The sequence below is a fragment of the Lactuca serriola genome, chromosome 3 (genome assembly GCF_051521515.1).
Source record: "Lactuca serriola cultivar US96UC23 chromosome 3, Lser_US96UC23_V15, whole genome shotgun sequence".
Taxonomy (NCBI): Eukaryota; Viridiplantae; Streptophyta; class Magnoliopsida; order Asterales; family Asteraceae; genus Lactuca; species Lactuca serriola.
Window position 1 is genome coordinate 308,366,480 of NC_136410.1, and position 21,377 is coordinate 308,387,856.

General features: G+C 38.6%; 1 pseudogene; it reads left to right on the forward strand.

Annotated features, from left to right (window-relative positions):
• The first annotated feature begins 17,361 nt into the window (after window positions 1–17,361).
• LOC145096537 (5S ribosomal RNA) lies at window positions 17,362–17,479 on the forward strand (annotated as a pseudogene).
• Window positions 17,480–21,377: the final 3,898 nt, after the last annotated feature.

Consider the following 21,377-nt stretch of genomic DNA (forward strand, 5'->3'; position numbering starts at 1 on the left):
TTTTCCAAGACTTGAAACTTACCAACTAATACTTAGACTACTTAACTAAAAACTAGACAAGCAAAGATTCAACTAAATTCAATAACGAAGGGAACTTCTGTTTAGTTCAACTCAAGTGATCCTATGGTTGATATTATGGTAATAGTGCAATGGATTAATTCTTCTATTGGCTACCTATTCAAGTGATTAGATTCATGTTCGCTGCACTAATCCTTAGAGAACAAACTAACTCAAACAGTGGCCAGTTGTCTAATTTAATTCAATTCACTAGGTTATTTATTCGGGTTAATTTAGACTTGTAATGGTTAACTAATTTGGTCCTTTAGTTAAACTCTTGTTGATGGTCATCACACAAGCTCACACATGAATTTACCTATTTTTCTTATTAAATCTAATTTCACATTCGCTAATCCTAGTCATATAATAAAGTGTTCACATAAATCATATGAGGTAAACAATTAAGAGATGTTCATGCAGCTTAATTATCTTCCTATTAACAGAAAAATAGTTATCATTCACACATAAGGTTCTTTAACAAGCTAAAATCAACAAAATCACCAATATTAAATCAATCCTACCATAAAATCAAACCATAATCACAAAATCATCTATCCTAAACAGAAGTTATGAGTTTTTAGCTCATATCTACAACAAATAACAAACTAAAAACATAACCTAATGATTGAAACATGGTTTATGCAAAAGATTAAGATAAAAGTAGTGTGTTATTGCCTTTGATCTTCTTCCAAATTGATATCTAAGTTGAAATCTCGAAAACCACATCTTCTAAGAACCCTTCTGGCCTCCAAAAATCGTCCTAAACTTCCCCCATTCGTTAGAGTTCGAATGAGAAGCGTTTCTATATATATATATATATATATATATATATATATATTGAAAACTAGGGCTACTCGGCGAGTCCAGTGACCTACTTGCCGAGTCAATCACTTAAAATCCTGTGTGCGGCAAGGCAAAGTCAAGAATCGCGAAATTCTGACCAACTCGTCAAGTTGATGGCCGACTCGTCGAGTTTGTTTGGAATCAGTATTTTCTCAAAACACAAAAGTCGTCCAAAATTTCATCTAGTTTTCAGAACATTTTGAATCTCATCAATCGGAGTTATGGTTCATGAGATATTGTCAAAACACTGACGAGGGGTCAAGATGTCCAACAACATCCTTCTTTCTTCAAAATCCAAGATCCCAGCTTCCAATCGCTAGTTCCGCTTCCATTTCCATCCGAGCATGTCATTTTTTCTGAAAAATGAAATTATAAACTAATTAAGCACCTTTTGTTCATTAAATGAGATAAACTCAACATAAAGTATTAAGATAATGCATGAATTTTATAACTAAATATACCCATATCACCATGCTGAAAACATAACACAATTACTATCAGAATACTTATCACTGCTGCGAGATCAACCACACACACTACAAGTTTCCTGGTCTTATCTCGGCCTTTTCCAAATCGAGTACAAATCCTCTGCTTTCAGTAGTACGGGCCCATACTACCTTCCATGTCTATCCTTACTTTCCTCAAGAACTACTTCGACTCCACCAGACCCCTTTCTCTACTACTACTGCTCCCATCACTATCTCATCCTATTATTACCCTAGGGAAACCTCTGACTCCAACCAAACCAGTCCTCAGCCACTGAAGGCCTCCTTGTGATGCCAATTATCCATCACTTGAATACCATCACATGTGATGAAGCTCAGATAATCCTTTGAGCAAAAGACTTGTCTCTACAACGGTTGGACTCAAACAAGAGCTGCGCAATAGGGCCAAATCCAACACTCTGAGATTATTCAACCCTGATCACATGTGACGTGACGTATTCACCAAATGGCTAATTCCCATAACTCAGAATCCCACAATGCACAAAGCAAGCAACATTCAGACAAGGGAAAATCTAACCATAACATAGTCAAGTAATCACAACCTCATACCAAGAATCTGTACTAGCATGTAACATAAGCTCATAACTTAGGCATAACCTAAACAGGCTACCCTACTACTGTCTAATCAGTACTATCATGCAGCTCAAAAGCACATATAACAGGCACATAAGGCATCCTCCCTAGATCCTAAGTCCTAATCTAGCATGCTTTCCTACTAATTGATAATCGTAACATAACTTGTATAGGTATTTTGGGCTAACCCTTGGGTCTTCCTAATCATATCTACATGGGCCAGCATTGTGGCCTTAGACCCATTCACACAAAGGGCAACTCACCTGCACTGCAGAACTTGCTGATAACCCTCTTGCTGCTGACTCAAAATTCTCTGAACCGCTGCTCCACTAGCTCCCCGAGCTACCAATATCAATGCATATAACACCTAGATCCAAACAGAACTCTAGAAGCCAACTAAGTCCATTCTTGACATTGTCAAAGTCCTAGTCAAAGTCAACCTTCCTGACTGAACCTACTCGCCGAGTCAGCCCGACGACTCGTCGAGTTCATACACTTAGAATCCTTTCATTCGCGACTCGACTCGCCGAGTCAGCCCCGGACTCGCCGGGTCTACCGATTCCCAAGTCTTGTCGTGACCAACTCACTGAGTCCCCACTCAACTCACTGATCTGAGTCTTAACTCGAACGGTTTGGGGTTTAGCGACTTGACTCGCCGAGTCCAAGAACAGACTCGCCGAGTCCAAGGTAATCTTCAACAGACTCGCCGAGTTGTTGATCCAACTCGTCGAGTTCAACTCCATATTCATACTACTCGTCGAGTCCACTCGAAGGACTTGCCGATTCTATTCAGTCCTTCATATATTCAATGGCTTTTGAGTCATGCATGTACTCTAAACTGTAGATCCACTCTTCTAAAGCCTATTCCTCACGTAAAGTGGCAAACTTTACGTGTAGCTAAGGAGATCTAGGCTCAAAACACTATAAACTAGGGGTTAAGACAAAGAAGCTTTACAATAAACCCATAGACTGATGCTTTATGATTCTCTAGGCCAAGATACACTTAGATCTGAAGTAGCAACTTCAGATCTGGGCTTCTAACTCAAAATGGTTCTTATGCTTGCCCTAAAAGCCCCAAATCTCATGCTAAAGGTTGATCTACATGCAAAAGAGTGAAAGTAGTGACTCATTACCTTCCAATGCTCTGGAAAATCCCACAAACTCTGGATCTACTACCAATCCTTGAATCTTCAATGGTTCTCCTCTTCCTTCTTCCTTCAAATCATCCAAAATGGCAAGAAATCTTGAATGTGCAACAATGGAGGCTTAGGGTTTCGTATTCTGGATAAGAGAGGCTATATGGAACCCTAAGGGAGAGAATGAGGTGCTTAAATAGTGCACAAAGTCCTGGATTTAGGGTTTCCCTCTTCAGACCGGACTTGCCGAGTCCTCTTTGCTGACTCGCCGAGTCGGTTACTTAATCGATCCCCCAGATCCCGCTCTGACTCGTCGAGTTCCTCCCTGGACTCGACGAGTTGACCCTTTGACTTAGGGTTTTCTTTCCTTTCTTGGCCTTTCTGATTTTGAGTGTTACATATATACATTTGTTTCGTTCCCCGACTGGAGATTATGTTTATAATATCAGGACTTTAACTATGTTGTTTAAATGAATAAACAAACTGAATCTATTGACCCATAAAAAGCATATAAACGTTACTTGTATAACAGTAATGAAAAACCAATCATTCTGAAATAAATGATTGATAGTATGTCCCTTGTTTAGTATACTTGGAATGTATTTGTAAGTCGTATACCCTTGTTTAGTTTTTAATCAAGCCCTTGTTCTTGTAGAATAATGTACACTTGTATAGTTGACTTGTGAGTTAGTGTTCTTGAATCACAAATTATACCTATTATAATTTATATGTACTTTCTGTATTGATACTAACTGTGATGAATGCAATCCCTTGCTCGGCATGTTACAAAGGGTATTTGAAACTGAATGAAATAATCTTTATATTTATTTACATATACAAAGATATATAACTAAAATTTAAATGACATTCGGACAAATAACCACTACCGTAAGCCCACATCCAAACAAGGAAAAGGAAATAGAGTGAGTTATCATCGAGTGGAATCACAAGAGTGTCCTTCGATAACCACTTTTTTCAGTTAAAGACGTGGAACGTAGGATGTATGTTACTCAGTTCTTGAGGAAATCGGAGTTTGTAAGCTACTGGACCGATTCTAACATGAATTTTGAATGGTCCTATGTACCTTTGGTTCAGTTTTCCCTGCTTCCCAAAGCGTATCATGCCCTTCCAGGGTGAGACCTTCAACAAGACGCGGTTACCAACCTGTATTTCCAAGGGTTTTCTCCTCTTGTCAGCGTAGCTTTTCTGTCTATCTCTGAAAGCTTTAAGTCGCTCCCGAATTTGTACGATTTTCTCCGTGGTTTCACGAATGATTTCCGCACCAGTGAGAGTACTGTCTAGAACTTGACCTCTAGCTAGTTGCGCATCACCCACATCAACCCAACAAAGAGGTGATCTACACTTGCGGCCATAGAGGGCTTCGAATCGAGCAACCTTTATGCTAGTTTGATAGCTGTTGTTGTAAGAGAACTAGACAATGGGTAAATGAGTATCCCATGGCTTTCCAAAGTCTATCACGTAGGCTCGCGACATATCTTCTAGAGTTTGAATCATCATCTCACTTTGTCTGTCTGTCTGTGGATGGTAGGCTATACTCATGTCCAGCCTAGTTCCCAAAGAGTTTTGTAAAGACTGCCAGAAACGAGAAGTGAGTCTACTATCTCGGTCAAAAATAATAGATATTGGCACACCATGCAGTCTAACTATCTCTTTAAGATAAGTTCTTGTTAACTTCTCCATCTTTTCGTTTTCTTTTATTGGCAAGAAGTGTGTGTATTTGGTCAATCTATCGACGATTACCCAAATAACGTCATAACCACCCGATGTCTTGGGTAACTTAGTTCTGAAATCCATCGTAATTCGCTCCCACTTCTATTTAGGGATTTTAGATTGTTGTAATAGACCTGAAGGTTTGTGGTACTCTACCTTGACTTTGGCACAAGTAAGGCACTTGCCCACAAAAATAACAATCTCGGCCTTCATGTTAGGCCACCAGGAAAGTTTCTTAAGGTCCAAATACATCTTGTCTAAACCTGGATGAATGAAGTATTGGGTTTTGTGTGCTTCATTAGTAACCACGTCTCTGTAAACACCAAACTTTGGTGTCCAGATCCAATTCATGAAACAATAGACTCCATCACCCCTGACTTCGAAGTTCTTATCCATTTCTCTCAGGGTTTCACCTACCACGTTTTCGTTTTTTAAGGACTCGAGTTGAGCCTATTTGATCTATGTGTATAGATGTGAATGGATTGTCATGGTCAATGACTTTACTCAGTGCCCCGAGTATTCTTTTCTGCTAAGGGCATTAGTTACTACATTGGCTTTAACATGGTGATAATGAATCTCACATTCGTAATCGTTCAGTAGCTCCACCCACCGTCGTTGTCTCATGTTTAACACTTTTTGGCCGAATATATTATGAAGACTTTTATGGTCCGTGAATATTGTGCATTTCATGCCATATAGGTAATGTGTTATATAGTTGACCTCATGTGTCTTGAGCTGTCTCGAGGCGTAGGATATAACCTTTCGTTGTTGCATAAGAACACATCCAAGCCCCTAGTTAGAAGCGTCACAGTACACTACAAAGTCTTCTGTCTCTCCAGGAAGAGACAAGATTGGTGCACTGCACATGGCTCGCTTTATTGTTTGGAACGTTGTTTTTTTCTTCTCTCCCCATCTAAAATTTACACCCTTTTGTGTCAGGGTGGTAAGTGGCTTAGCAACTCTGGAGAAATTTTGAATGAATTTGCGATAATAGCCAGCAAGACCTAAGAATTGTCAGATTTTTGTAGGTGTTTTGGGTGCTGACCAGTTCTCGATTGCCTTGATTTTTGAAGGGTCCATGTGTATTCCCTCCGAACTGACCACGTGACCCAGTAAATCTACCTTCTTGATCCAAAATTCACATTTTAAGAACTTCGCATAAAGCTTCTCTGTTCTCAGAGTTTGTAATAATTGATGAAGATGTTGGCCATGCTCCTCTTCGCTTCTTGAGTAGATAAGGGTGTCGTCAATGAAGACTATGATGAATTTGTCCAGGTACAGACGACACAATCTGTTCATTAAGTCCATGAACACAACAGGTGCATTCGTCAATCCGAAAGACATCACTACAAACTCGTAATGACCATAACGAGTTCTGAACGCTGTCTTGGGAACATATTCTTCTAGAATTCGTAACTGGTGATACTCGGATCTTAAATCTATTTTCAAGAAGTAGCTCGCACCTTGAAGTTGGTCGAACAGATCGTCAATGCGAGGTAAAGGATATCAGTTTTTAACAGTAAGTTTATTCAGCTCGCGATAGTCTATGCACATACAGAATGATCCATCCTTCTTCTTTACAAACAAGATCGGTGCTCTCCATGGTGAGAAACTTGGTCTTATAAAACCTTTGCTAAGGAGTTTGTTCAACTGGCTGGACAATTCCTTCATTTATGATGGTGCAAGACGATAAGGGGATTTGGCTATAGGGATAGCCCCAAGGATTAAGTCGATCCTAAATTCGACTTGTCATTCAGGTGGCACTCCTGGGAGATCGTCGAGAAATATGTCAGGAAATTTGCAAACCTCAGGAATGCTCGCAATGTCTTTCACTTCTTCTTTTTGTCTACCACGTGAGCTAAGAAATCACAATACTCCTTGCGAAGATACTTTTGGGCCTTGATACAAGAAATGATGTGAAGGTTCATTCTGGGTTTGTCACCGTAGATGATATGAGTTACGTTATTCAGAAAATTCAGGCGAATGGCTCTTTCATAACATAGGATGTTGACATGGTTAGTGCACAACCAATCCATACCAATAATGACGTCGAAACTTTTGATATAGACCAACATAAGGTCTATTAGGAAATAAATGTTATTCAAGGTAAGGGTACATCCTATGTATATATTGTTAGTGTATTCGGATTTCCCATTAGCCATTTATACTATGAAGGTTTCATTTAGTGGTTGGGATTTTTGCTTTAGTAGGTCTTCGAAATTCTGGCTCACAAAGCTCTTCTCAGCACCACTATCAAATAGAATGTCTGTATAAGTATTATTGAGAAGAAACATACCCGTGACCACCGTAGGGTCTGCCACAGCTTCTTTGTGACGTACTGCTAGTATCCTTGCGACTCCACCGACATTTACAGCTTTCGAACAACCTCTTTTGAAATGTCCAACTTCCCTGCATCCACAACACGCTTGACCTACTCCAGCGGCAGGTACTTGGTTAATTGGTTGGGGGTGGTGATTTACAGAATCGAGTAGTATGCCCTTTTCTGTTTCAGTTCCAACACTGCATTTCTCGGCAATTTCCGTTGTGGTGGAAATTGCACTTGTTACATTTACGGAGATTACTAGCATAAGGCTTAGTTGGTTTAGGGTTATCAAGAACAGCAGCAGGTATAGTAGCAGCATGGACTGCCACTAACTATTGCTTTTTCGAGGATTCCTGAGAAGATTTGCCCTTTCTTTTATTCTAGGCTTTGTTGTTGTTGTTGTTGTTGTTGTTGTTGTTATTGTTGTTGTTGTTGTTTCCCTTGGGTTGTTGTGGAGTAGAAACCACGATCTTTTGACAGGCTCCATGGTCAATAAGTGACTGTGCCAACTCTTTGGCACTGTTAAAGGTAACAGGCCTGGAAGCAATAACACTTCTCTGAATTTGAGGAGACAGCCCCCAGATGTACCTTTCAATCTTTTTTCTCTCCAGAGCAACCATTTCTGGACATAGAATCGCTAAGTAGCAGAACCTATTAGTGTAGGTTGTTATGTCTGAACCAACCATAGTAAGACCCCATAGCTCTTGCTCGAGCTTCTGAATTTCATCCCGCGGGTAGTACTCCCACATCGGCATTGTCTTCAAGTTTTCCCAACTTATTGAGTTAGCCACTACTAAAGTCAGTGACTTAACATGGTCGCTCCACCATGTTAGGGCTCTATCAGTAAGGTACAAGTAGTGAACTTAACCTTTCTACCTTCCGGGCAGGAGCAGACCTCAAAGACTGCCTCTGTTTTCTCAATCCATTGCCTTAACGCCATAACTCCCTTAGTCCTATTAAAGGTCATGGGTTTGGCGTTTGAAAAGTCCTTATAGGTACACTCCCGATGGTGCCCGTGACTATCACCCTGATTGGAAGGGTATGCGCCACTCCCCGATCCACTTGCGACAGTGGTGGTTATATGTGACATAACAGCTATAACGACTGCAGTGCAGCGTCAAATTGAGGAGGTGGTGTTCGCGCTTCATTAGCATTGACACGCCTTGGGTTTCTCCATGGAGGCATCTTTCACTTTAAGAATTAAAAGATGAAGAGACAGTTAGATACCAAAAATGAACATGAATTTGATATCTCAGAACTAAAACACTCAGTTCATTATAAATCTTGTAAGGAATTGGAAATAGAAGTGTACTACAAGTACAACTTGCAACAGGATAATCTGAATTTGAGTGGTTATTTTTAAAGAGAATGACAATACATGTCGATTGTATTGGCATATTTAGTACATAGAGTTTGAAAAATTTGACCTTAAAGCAGGACTAGAATATACCACAATACTGGGAAAACATCGACATCATACCGACCCACCGAAAATGAAATTTTCGTGGTTGTACTGAAAAACATGAAAAATAACCCTAGAACATATACGAAGACTTAGACTATTAGCAAAAGAGTATGTAATGAACGAGTATAGTATGATTTACTTCCTACTAGATCCGGCCCTGGATTTGGCTAACTGACGTTCTATTTCGTATATACGCCTGTCTCTTGTTATTTGTCATTCTCGAAGTTCTCTAACTTCGACATGGGATGCTGCTAGTTCTCTTAGCAAGAAATTAGTACAATCCCTTGTCGCATAATGACTGTCTTCTAGGTTGCGAATGTTAACGGTGTTGATTCCAGTAGCAGCATCAACCTGCATGACTCGGTCAATAGCAGCTCTTCCCTATTCATCGTTACGTTCCACACGACGAACTAACACCGGGAGGGCTCTGTCTGTTGATAACAAATTGTGCCACACGACGAACAGGTTAGGAGGGAACTCTTGTTATACCCGCCACACGACGGGTATAACCCCCTCCCCAAGCTTAAAATGCAATGAAGAAAATATAATGCAAAAAGAAAAACAAAATTTGAAAATTTTAAATGAAAAACTAAAATATTTAAAATTTTTAACAAAAAGTGCAATTTTTTACACTAACCCCCTCCCCAAGCTTAAAATGATGCATCTTCCACAATGCTTAGAGAGAAATGAGCAACTCAATAAAGAAAATAAAAGCAAAAAGGTTGCATCTAGGAAAGAATGTACCTGATAAGTTGGTCGAAATCTGATTTTTACGACAACGTGGTGAAAAATCTGAATTTCAGCGACTTTGAAGATCCTCTGATTTCCCCAAGCTTGCTTGGAACTGCGACCATCTATTTATTGAAAGCATAAAAACTAAAAATACTCATCGGTTTGCCTCCCGGAAAGCCGCCCTTTTTTAAGGTCGTTGGCTTTACCATGCATGAAAAAACTAGATTACCTGTACGTAAAGATTCTGGCACAAAATAGTTAGCAGTACCGTGTCCCTGACAACGACGCCAATTTGTTAACATGTTGTCGCACGCGTATTAAGCAAATAAATTATCACTGCTGGTTGCACTAAAAATATAGCACAAGGAAGCAGGGTCAAATCCTCAGGAACACAACCTAATGGTAAATGCCTTTTTGCATTAGGCACAATCTAGTCAAGATAGAAATTATTAAGAAGGGGAATTTAATTAAACTAAAACCTAAATTTGAAGTGATATTATATTAAACAAAAATCAATAATAAAAACGGTTTCAACTCTGCTGCGACTTTCCTAATCATGCAAGTAACCCATATCTGATTATCTGAGATGCGTTCTATCTAAGATGGTACTGAGAAAAACTAATAAGCTCTAGTAATTTCTCTTTTACCGTATTTAGTTAACCAAAACAAGCTCTTCAATTAACCCTAACTTTTTACAATCTAATCAAATAAACTCTTAATTAAGATTAGAAAAGTTGCGTTAAGTTCGATGTAAAATTCCCAATACTTCTCACAAGATCGAAAGCGTAAAGGTATGATTTTTCAGTTTATAATAAAGTCAAATCCGAAACACGAAACCGATTTATTACTTGTTACTTCTTAACAGTTGACAAGAACAATTACGGATTCTATAACTGATTAACTTGAATGATAAAACCCTAGCTAGTTGATTAGACTAACAAGAATCAAAATCAAACATTCATTAAGAACAAAACTGAGGAATCTAGATACAAACACAAAACAAAAACCAGATCTAATGATCAATTACATGAACAATACTTGTCTTTGCAGAACTGAAAACTAGGGTTTTAGCTAGACATGGCTAAATTATGAAAAAACAAAATGAAAAGAGACATCAAATGACTAATCTTACTAATCTACTTGAAGGGGATGATCTACAGTCTTCAGATCTTCAGAAATCGTTAAAATTGGAGAAGAAAAGCCACCAAATTCGTATTTTCATTGTATGGTATCTCTGGAATCGCCAAATTAGGTTACTGGAATGCTATCAGGGTCTATTTATATGTCCAACAGCAAAAGCGACGTGCATGCAATCGCATGGGCACAACCTGCGATCGAAGGTTTTGAAGAAAACACGTCACGTGCCTTTTTAATGAAGTAGGATGCTATTTTGGCACTTTTTGTCCAACCTGCGATCGCATATACACAACCTGCGATCGAAGTTTTTCATTTTTCACTTCCGGATCAATTTTTGGCACTAAAAAACCTCGAATCCATGCTGCGACCTAACCTGCGATCGCATAAAGGTTCCATGCAATCGCAAAAAGGCAACATGCGATCACATGATATGCATAACACGTCCGAAGTTTTGTCTACTTTCTAGATCATTTTGAATCGCATCAAACGGAGTTAAGGTTAATGAGATATAGTCAAAATACTGACAGTGGGTCAAAGCTGCCAGCAACATCCTTTAACTTTAGATTGCAGATTATATATTTGTGTGATCAATTTGATCAAATGTTTCTTGACCAAAGCGTCTTCCAATCATTCCGCAACATACTTCATAAGTTCCAATCTCCATTTTAAGCTCCAAATGCACATCCAACTGCTCCCAAAGCACTGCTCCACTTGAGCTATCTGAAATTGACATAAAAACATGAGCAGTACGGGAATTCTAACGAAAGACATGAGATGAACATTATTTAAACAAATGACATGCAAATGTACAAAATATGATCCTAAAACCTAATGAAAACTACCCTATAAGATCCATAAATTGGCATCTAACACCTCGTCAGCATCGGGTGCCGCGAGGCATCAGACCAAAGTCTGGTATACATTCCTTGGGCTTGCCCCAACATTGGACCGAAGTCCGGAACACATAAAATATAAGCTAGACCTTCCTCGGGCTTGCCCTGGGGTCGGACCAAAGTCCAGAACACATAAACAGACACATGCAAGAATCACAAGGACATCAAGCACACAAACATTCATCGGGCTTGCCCTGGCATCAGACTAAAATCTGGAACATAAAACTACATCGGTCTAACCCCGACATTGCTAACATACATAAACAGGCTGACCTTAGTGACTTAGACCCGTTCCTACTGGAAGAGGACTCACCTCGTAGAGATGATTGCTGAAATCCCAAGTGAGGAATCTTTGACGGCTTCTCCATCGACTCCCCGACTATTAATACCACAAAACACTGAGTCAAAACCTAATAATCCTTCTTAGGGTAAAATTATCATTTTACCCCTAGTCAAAGTCAACATTCTGGGTTGTTCAACTCATCGGGTCCACCTATCGACTTGTTGTGACAACCCGAAATTTTCCATCCAGTTCAGTCTAACAACTCATTGAAAGTCAAACTCATTGCTGTTATCTTTTAGCACAATTAGAAGTTTATTTGAGCATTCTGAGCCTTGTACACCTAAAGAATAAGTTTCGGGGTTTATCGACTGAAGTTATAGCTCAAGGAAATGACCTTAAACACCGTTGGAAGGAGTTCACGACCAACACATGGGAGTTTACAGTTGTAAAATCCATGTGTGCCGTAAACTCTTGTCAGTATGGTGAAAGAGTGGCCATTTGTTCATTCCTTCCTTCCATTTGGCCCAAATCCTCTGAAGTATCATCCCGATCTTCGTCCATGATCTTCAAATCTCGTAAGCTTATTTTCTTAACTACTTGATATCTTGCATGAACTAGTAATCTTACACGATTTCATCCGTGAAATCATTCCATTTTGTAGATTTTCAGTTTCACCAAGAACAACAAGAACACACACTCGTGTTCTTGGCCAGAAATGACCATTCAAGCTCCTAGATCGTAAGTACTCTTGATCCAACTAGGTGTATCATGTTTAGAACTTGGAAAACATAAGAAATCAAGAGAATCAAGGAGTTTACGGCCAAGACATGTTCTTGGGCCGTAAACCCCTTTCAAGGGTGCAAATGACACCCTAACACTCTAGTAAGCCTAGATTTTTAGCATAAAACATTACACCATGGACCCAAGGAACACGATTAACGAAATGGTATTCCTTACCATGAGTTTACGGCCGTAAACTCATGGGGGAGTGGTCCCAGGGCCGTGAACATTAAACAAGGCCATTTTAGGGTCTTAAACCCACCCAAACACTTGTTTAAGCTTTGAAGCCCTTCATCACTTAAGTTGTAATAGATTTGAGCATCATTTAGTGACCCAATTGAGATTTTATAGCCAGGAGTTTACTCCCCTGGGCCGTAAACGCCAACACACATGGTCTTTGGACCATAAACTCCCATATGAGGCCTTGCACTCCTTTGTTGCAACCCGATAGCCTCCTAGCACTTGACCAAAGTGTTTTCCTTGCATTAGGATGTTTATACATGTTTAATTAGAGTTATAATCACTAATTGTTTATATACATATGTCTTCATATGTAATTAGGATCATTGTGTGTGTCTAAAGTCTTCACTTGACACCAAGCACTTGCCCGATAGTTCCTTCCGATCTGTTCATTGCAGGTGAGTTCATACCCCTTGAATTAACCTTTTAAATGTTTCTAAATGTTTTTAAACGCTTTATGGGGGATACAAGTTGAAAAATGCTAGTTATTATATCAATCACATGTGATTAATAACTAACATGCAAATGGATTTACTATACGTTACCCGTTTTACCAAACGGATTTCTTCAAATGATTTTCATAAATGTTATATATGTTTAAAACTCTTTGTTAAACTGTTTATTATACACTTTCTGTTTCATTTCAGACTCTCTACAATTGTGTTTCAATCAAAGTTTTCTTTATACATAAACTGTTTTATCAAACAAATACTTTCAAACCGTTTTTATAAACTGACATCAAGTCAATCTTTTCATAGATATTAATCTTTTTCAAAGGTTTTACAAAACTTATTTTATGCTTTTATATTATCAATTGCATGTCTATGTATGTATAGTTATATAAGAAATGTTTAAAAGGCTTAGGAAGGCCTGCCCGCCCTATTTCCTTTTCGCCGTTGAGATGTGGTCTGGTGGGATATCGGGTATCCGTCCGAATGCCGTTTAAATATTAGTTATATATCACGTGTACATATATAGTCATAAAGGTTCTTCCAGTTCATTCAATACCCTTGGGTAGCAAGGGTATACTTCCATGTTCATACGTACCAGTTACATTACTAGTAAGCTACCATATGGGTAGTTTAGGAAGATACTAGAACTATTACTAGAACACGATATCATACAATGAGTCAGTTCATTCATGAGTCAACACTTGCTAGATAGAGAGAGAACACACATTACAGCTAGTACACACTGTACATTACTATACTATTACATAGATATGTTTACATGATTACATTTACATAGATACATCTACATGAGTACATTTACATGAGTACACTTACATGAATACATTTACATATATACACTTACATGAGTACGTTTACATAGATAATATATGATGAGTTACTAGTACATTTTATATGTATAGATTCTATTATATAATCCTCATTCTTATCTTCACTTTGTGATACAATCACATAATCGACGAGATAGATTGGATCTAATATCCTAGTACCAAAGGATACTTTGCGGGATTAACCATTCCTAGAATATCTGTTAGCTACAGAGGTAAAAGCACATCCACGGATGTCAACGGTTGATACCATTATAGGTATACTTGAAGGGACTAACTATTCCTATACCGAGCTGTTAGCAACAGAGGTCAATGTACGTCTATGGATGTCTTCAGTTAACACTGTTAGTTATCCTAGTACAAAAGGATAACACTTAGGTTATTTATATTATTACCTTTATCTTGTGACTCATTCACATAACCGATGAGGTGAATTATATTTGTGTATCCTAGTACCAAAGGATACAAATTCTTATAATAATAATAATAATAGTAGCACAGTGAGGTCTTGGTGGAAGGCTACATTCAGAGCAGTTAGGTCTTGGTAAAAGGCTACATTCAGAACAATTAGGTCTTGGTAGAAGACTCCCTTTTATGCTAGTAGGAATCATAGGGATTTCTAGGGGTTTTCAAATGGTTACAGTTGTTTTACAAACATTTTCATACTTACACAAACTTTCTTTCAAAACAATTTCAAGTCTTTCATTACATGTCATACAAATACTTACATTTCAAATACATACAAATACTTACATACAAATTAAGACACTAAAATACTTATGATCTCACCAGCATTAAAGTTGATACTCTCTTTCAAAATAACTTGTATCCTCAGGTCAACAGTAGACAGGTACCGATGCAAGGTTTAGAGAAGATGGTGCTCGTTCAAGACTCATCTTTCATTTTGATTTATACTTTAGTGTTTATCATAATTTGTCAGAACACACTTGTATTAAAATTGTATTATTAATGAAATGGATGATGTTGTTGCTTGTTTACTACTTTTCATTGTTGTGATACTGTACATGACGTCCTCCACCCTAGAACGTTTCCGCCGTTCATGGTTTTGGGTGTGACAGATTGGTATCAGAGCATTGTTTATAGTGAATTATGTATAGCAACCCATAAAAGATATGCTAACTGTAAATACATAGGGATTAAAAATAATCTGACCAAGAGTTTATACTTTAAATAATAAAATATTTGATTACATATGCGTGCATGCATTCATACTAAAATCAGTGTCACTAGGACAGTACAAAAGAATTATGATTGTTGGTCAACACAGGTGGACTTAGAGACATATGGTCAAAACTGGGAAGATATAGCCTGATCAACTATATCATCTGAGGGTTGACTAGCATGTGCCTAAGTGTAGTTGTGTGGTTGCAACAAGTCTAAAATCTTACCAACAATACCATAATGAGAACAGTAGAACATAACATTAAACTTAAAGTACTATAGGAATATTTGGTGTTACTATAAGTACTTTATACTTGAGAACTAAAACGGGATCTTCATTACTAAGTTGATAGTTGCTAAGTGGATACACTAAAGTTATATGTAACTAGGATGTTATAGACTTAGAATCTGTGAAAATTTTGCTTTACCCCTATTCTGTGTGAATTTGGAGTTAAAGTCACTTATTCGAAGGCCTATCATGTTTCGATTACATATAACTGGTATGAACTTCACAAATAGTGATGTAACTAATGAAGATTTTCTAAATAATTATCTAGATAGTTCGACTAATAATTATTTTCTTACCCCAATTCTCGCGTAGATAACATAGCTGGACTCCATCCCCACGGCAACAAGTACCTTCCGAATGAGGTCATTGCTGGATGGTTTGAAGAAGAACCAGAGAATGATCATCCTATCCCTGTGAATGATCACCATGATGAAGACCTTTTGGACGATGCTAACTCCGAACATGAGGTTGAGAACCTACCCCAAGCAGCTCCCTTTCGAATTCCTAACCCTCGTCCGACTTTTCATGGCCCGACGCCTCCATGGGTGGAATGTTTGGAAACATGGAGCCAAGGACAAGATCAACCCATGCCATTTAATGGTGACCGAAGCTTTTATGACCTGAGCAATGGGGGCTCAGCAGATAGAATCTTGCCAATCTTGGTCCGCAGAGTGGCCCGAAATGAGATTTAAGGCAGGACAACCCTACATCAGATCATAAAAGTTGTCGCCGATGCGAGAATGCATACCCTCCGCACCATTCGTCTAGAAGATGCTCGTGAGAGATCTGAGAGAAACCATGAAACCCTTCTGCAAGCACTGGCTGAAGCACGAGCCGAAGTCATAGAGCTCCGAGTACGCCAGAGGGTGTACGAAAGACACCTACTTGATGTGGAACGTCAACTGGTTGAACTAAGGGTTCACCATAGGGGTGACCGTCGCCGTTAAGAGATACTTTACTTTCCTTCCTTGTTTTAAAGAACTGTACTCCTGCCTATGTTCTGTTTAGCACTTTCCTATGTGACTACTTTGTACTGTAAGTACTGGACCTTTTCCACTTCAAATGTGACGTAAGACCATCTGCAGGGTCAATCTTCCCGATCTTATTACATCTTAAACATCGACGATAGTGACATCCGGCTAACTTATGTGTCACTCTTTTGGTTCAAATGCTTTCATCATACCTTCATTTGAGTATATCTGAAACATGATTTAGTCAAGTCATTGGACTATAGTAATTTAAATCCGGAGACATTTCCAAGTCTCTTTCAGTGGTTGGATCATGTTATTCACCAACCAATGAAACCTCAGCTTGAATGACAAACATCTTGAGACCATTCTACAAATTTACTTCTACTCCTTCTAAGGACTGCATCATAGGGATGGAAGTAGGACCTTCACAAACATATTTCCATTCCGTACAAGGACTGCATCATAGGGATGTAGGTCAAACCTTCGAGATCATACTCTTACTTCTTCATTGAACGATCAACGTACATCCAGAATCAATAGTAGCCTTTACTAGGAAATCTTAGTTCATTGAAAGAGATTCATAAGAAGGTTATTATTATGACTTTCCATCGCTTATACATTCCTGAGTTATATATAATGAAGACCTAGTAGACAATAGAATGTAAGATTTCTAACTTAGTTTCTTTTCCCCGTTGGGATATGTGACTAGAGTAGAATCACACATTTTATTATCCGCACATTCTTGATTATATCATAACGTGTATAAGCTAAGTTTTCATGTATAAAAACCTAGTTCTTATCCAGAATCAAAATGATACAAGAACCGTTCAGACAGTTTAACGACTACTCAACAACAGAATGAAAAGACCAAGTTTCTCCCCTTTGGGAGATCTGGTCTTATTCTTCAAGAAGACAGAATTCAGGGGTGCGATCATACCAGCACTAATGCACCGGATCCCATCAGAACTCCATAGTTAAGCGTGCATGGGCGAGAGTGATACTAGTATGTGAAACGTTTGGGAAGTCCTCGTGGTGCAGATCTCAACAGGACTTCCATTAGAAATCATTACCCTCTGGCTCGCATAGATGAGTCGGTTGACCAACCGCAAAGAACTATTTACCTTTCAGAGATAGACCTGCGATCCAAATATCACCAGTTGCGAGTGTTAGTGAAGGATGTTCTTAGGACGATCTTCCAAACTCGATACGGACACTACGAGCCGTAGTGATACCCCTCGGATAGGACCAATACGCTCGTAGTATTCATGAACTTAATAAATAGGGTAAGCCATTCTTACATGGATCAGTTCGTCATTTTCCTTGTAAATGACCTACTTATCTACCCTCGTAGTAAGAAGGAAATCATAAAGAGCATCTACGACAAACCATGGAAACATTACGATCAGAGAAGCATTACGTAAAGTTCTCTAAATACGAGTTTTAGAATGGAAGAGTCGAATTCCTAAGACACACTATTGGTGATGTGGGAATTCTTAAGGACCCTTCCAAAGATCAAAATCGTTGAGAATTACTCAGCACCGAAGACACCGACGAGGATTCGCAAAATTTTGGGTCTAGCTGACCTACTGTCGAGAGTTCATCCAGCACTCCTCGCGAATCACGCAACCTCTTAGGACTTTGACTCAGAAGGGAGTGGCCCTTGACTGGGAAGACAAGCAAGAGGAAGAAAACCTTGGAATTCCAAGTGAGAGGCCAAATCCTTTTTAAAGTCTCACTATGGGAAGGCTTGATACGCTTCGTAAAGCGTGGGAAGCAAAATCCAAAATAATAGGAGCTCCAAGATTCTTGCCAGAATCGGTCCTGTAACTCACAAACCCAACCTACACCGCGAGCTCAGTAACGTACATCTTACCCTTCACGTCTCGAACATTGAAACGTACCTTCCCGTCAGGACTCTCGTAATCCCACTCGACGAGATCGAGATCAACGAGATCCTCGCCTTCATGGAAGAACCGTAGTGACCCTCGACCGAGTGGTCAAGCGGATGAAGAAACGCCACCTCCCATTATTGAAGGTTTGTTGGGATACCAACCGAGAACCCATATTCACTTATGAGCAAGAGAACCAATCGATTAGGAAGTTCCCCACCTCATGACTCGATTATTCATACCTACTTCCTTACCTAAATTCTAATTTCGGGATGAAATTCCCTCTAACAGGGGGATGATGTGACAACCCGAAATTGTCCATCCAGTTCAGTCTAACAATTCATTGAAAGTCAAACTCATTTCTGTTATCTTTTAGCACAATTAAAAGTTTATTTGAGCATTCTGAGCCTTGTACACTTAAGGAATAAGTGTCGGGGTTTACCAGCTGAAGTTATAGCTCAAGGAAATGACCTTAAACACCATTGCAAGGAGTTCACAGCCAACACATGGGAGTTTACGGCCGTAAACTCCATGTGGGCCGTAAAATCTTGCCTATATGGTGAAAGAGTGGCCATTTGTTCATTCCTTCCTTCCATTTGGCCCAAATCCTCTCAAGTATCATCCCAATCTTCGGCCCTGATCTTCTAATCTCGTAAGCTTATCGTCTTAACTAGTTGATATCTAGCATGAACTAGTAATCTTACACGATTTCATCCGTGAAATCATTCCATTTTGTAGATTTTCAGTTTCACCAAGAACACCAATAACACACACTCGTGTTCTTGGCCAGAAACGACCATTAAAGCTCCTAGATCATAAGTACTCTTGATTGAAGTCATTGTACACTAGTTTTATCATGTTTAGGACTTGGAAAACATAAGAAATCAAGAGAATCAAGGAGTTTACGGCCAAGACATGTTCTTGGGCCGTAAACCCCTTTTAAGGGTGCAAATGACACCCTAACACTCTAGTAAGCCTTGATTTTTAGCATAGAACATTACACCATGGACCCAAGGACCAAGATTCACGAAATGGTACTCCTTACTATGAGTTTACGACCGTAAACTCATGGGGGAGTGGTTCCATGGCCGTGAACATTAAACAAGGCCATTTTGGGGCCTTAAACCCACCCAAACACTTGTTTAAGCTTTGAAGCCCTTCATCAATTAAGTTGTAATAGCTTTGAGCATCATTTAGTGACCCAATTGAGAGTTTATGGCCAGGAGTATACTCCCCTGGGCCGTAAACTCCAACACACATGGTCTTTGGACCATAAACTCCCGTATGAGGCCTTGCACTCCTTTGTTGCAACCCGATAGCCTCCTAGCACTTGACCAAAGTGTTTTCCTCGCATTAGGATGTTTATACATGTTTAATTAGTGTTATAATCACTAATTGTTTATATACATATGTCTTCATATGTAATTAGGATCATTGTGTGTGTCTAAAGTCTTCACTTGACACCAAGCACTTGGCCGATAGTTCCTTCCGATCTGTTCACTGCAGGTGAGTTCATACCCCTTGAATTAACCTTTTAAATGTTTCTAAATGTTTTTAAATGCTTTATGGGGGGATAAAAGTTGAAACATGCTAGTTATTATATCAATCACATGTGATTAATAACTAACATGCAAATGGATTTACTATACGTTACCCGTTTTACCAAACGGATTTCTTCAAATGATTTTCATAAACGTTATATATGTTTAAAACTATTTATTAAACTGTTTATTATACACTGTATGTTTCATTTCAAACTCTCTACAATTGTGTTTCAAACATAGTTTTCTTTATACTTAAACTATTTTATCAAACAAATACTTTCAAACCGTTTTTATAAACTGACATCAAGTCAATCTTTTCATAGATATTAATCTTTTTCAAAGGTTTTACAAAACTTATTTTATGCTTTTATATTATCAATTGCATGTCTATGTATGTATAGTTATATAAGAAATGTTTAAAAGGCTTAGGAAGGCCTGCCCGCCCTATTTCCTTTTCGCCGTTGAGATGTGGTCTGGTGGGATATCGAGTATCCGTCCGAAGGCTGTTTAAATATTAGTTATATATCACGTGTACATATATAGTCATAAAGGTTCTTCCAGTTCATTCAATACCCTTGGGTAGCAAGGGTATACTGCCATGTTCATACGTACCAGTTACATTACTAGTAAGCTACCATATGGGTAGTTTAGGAAGATACTAGAACTATTACTAGAACGCGATATCATACAATGAGTCAGTTCATTCATGAGTCAATACTTGCTAGATAGAGAGAGAAAAGACATTACAACTAGTACACACAGTACATTACTATATTATTACATAGATATGTTTACATGATTACATTTACATAGATACATCTACATGAGTACATTTACATGAGTACACTTACATGAATATGTTTACATATATACACTTACATGAGTACGTTTACATAGATAATATATGATGAGTTACTAGTACATTTTATATGTATAGATTATGTTATATAATGCTCATTCTTATCTTCACTTTGTGATACAATCACATAATCGACGAGATAGATTGGATTTAATATCCTAGTACCAAAGGATACTTTGCGGGATTAACCATTCCTAGAATCTCTGTTAGCTACAGAGGTAAAAGCACATCCACGGATGTAAACGGTTGATACCATTTCAGGTATACTTTAAGGGACTAACTATTCCTATACCCAGCTGTTAGCAACAGAGGTAAATGTACGTCTACGGATGTCTTCAGTTAACACTGTTAGTTATCCTAGTACAAAAGGATAATACTTAGGTTATTTAGTCCTTGCAATATGTAACTTAACTTATTCCTTTACTAGTTAGTAAAAGACAACTAGAACTCCTAAAAGCACAAAGCAAGCAACATTCGGGCATTCACTAAACATAACCAAACATATCTCAATTAGGCTATCCCTGACTAATCTATATTAGCATGCATTTCATAAAGCTGATACACATATAACAGACACATAAGGAATCCTTCCTAGATCCTTAGTCCTAATCTAGCATGCAATTCTCATAAAGCTAATACACATATTG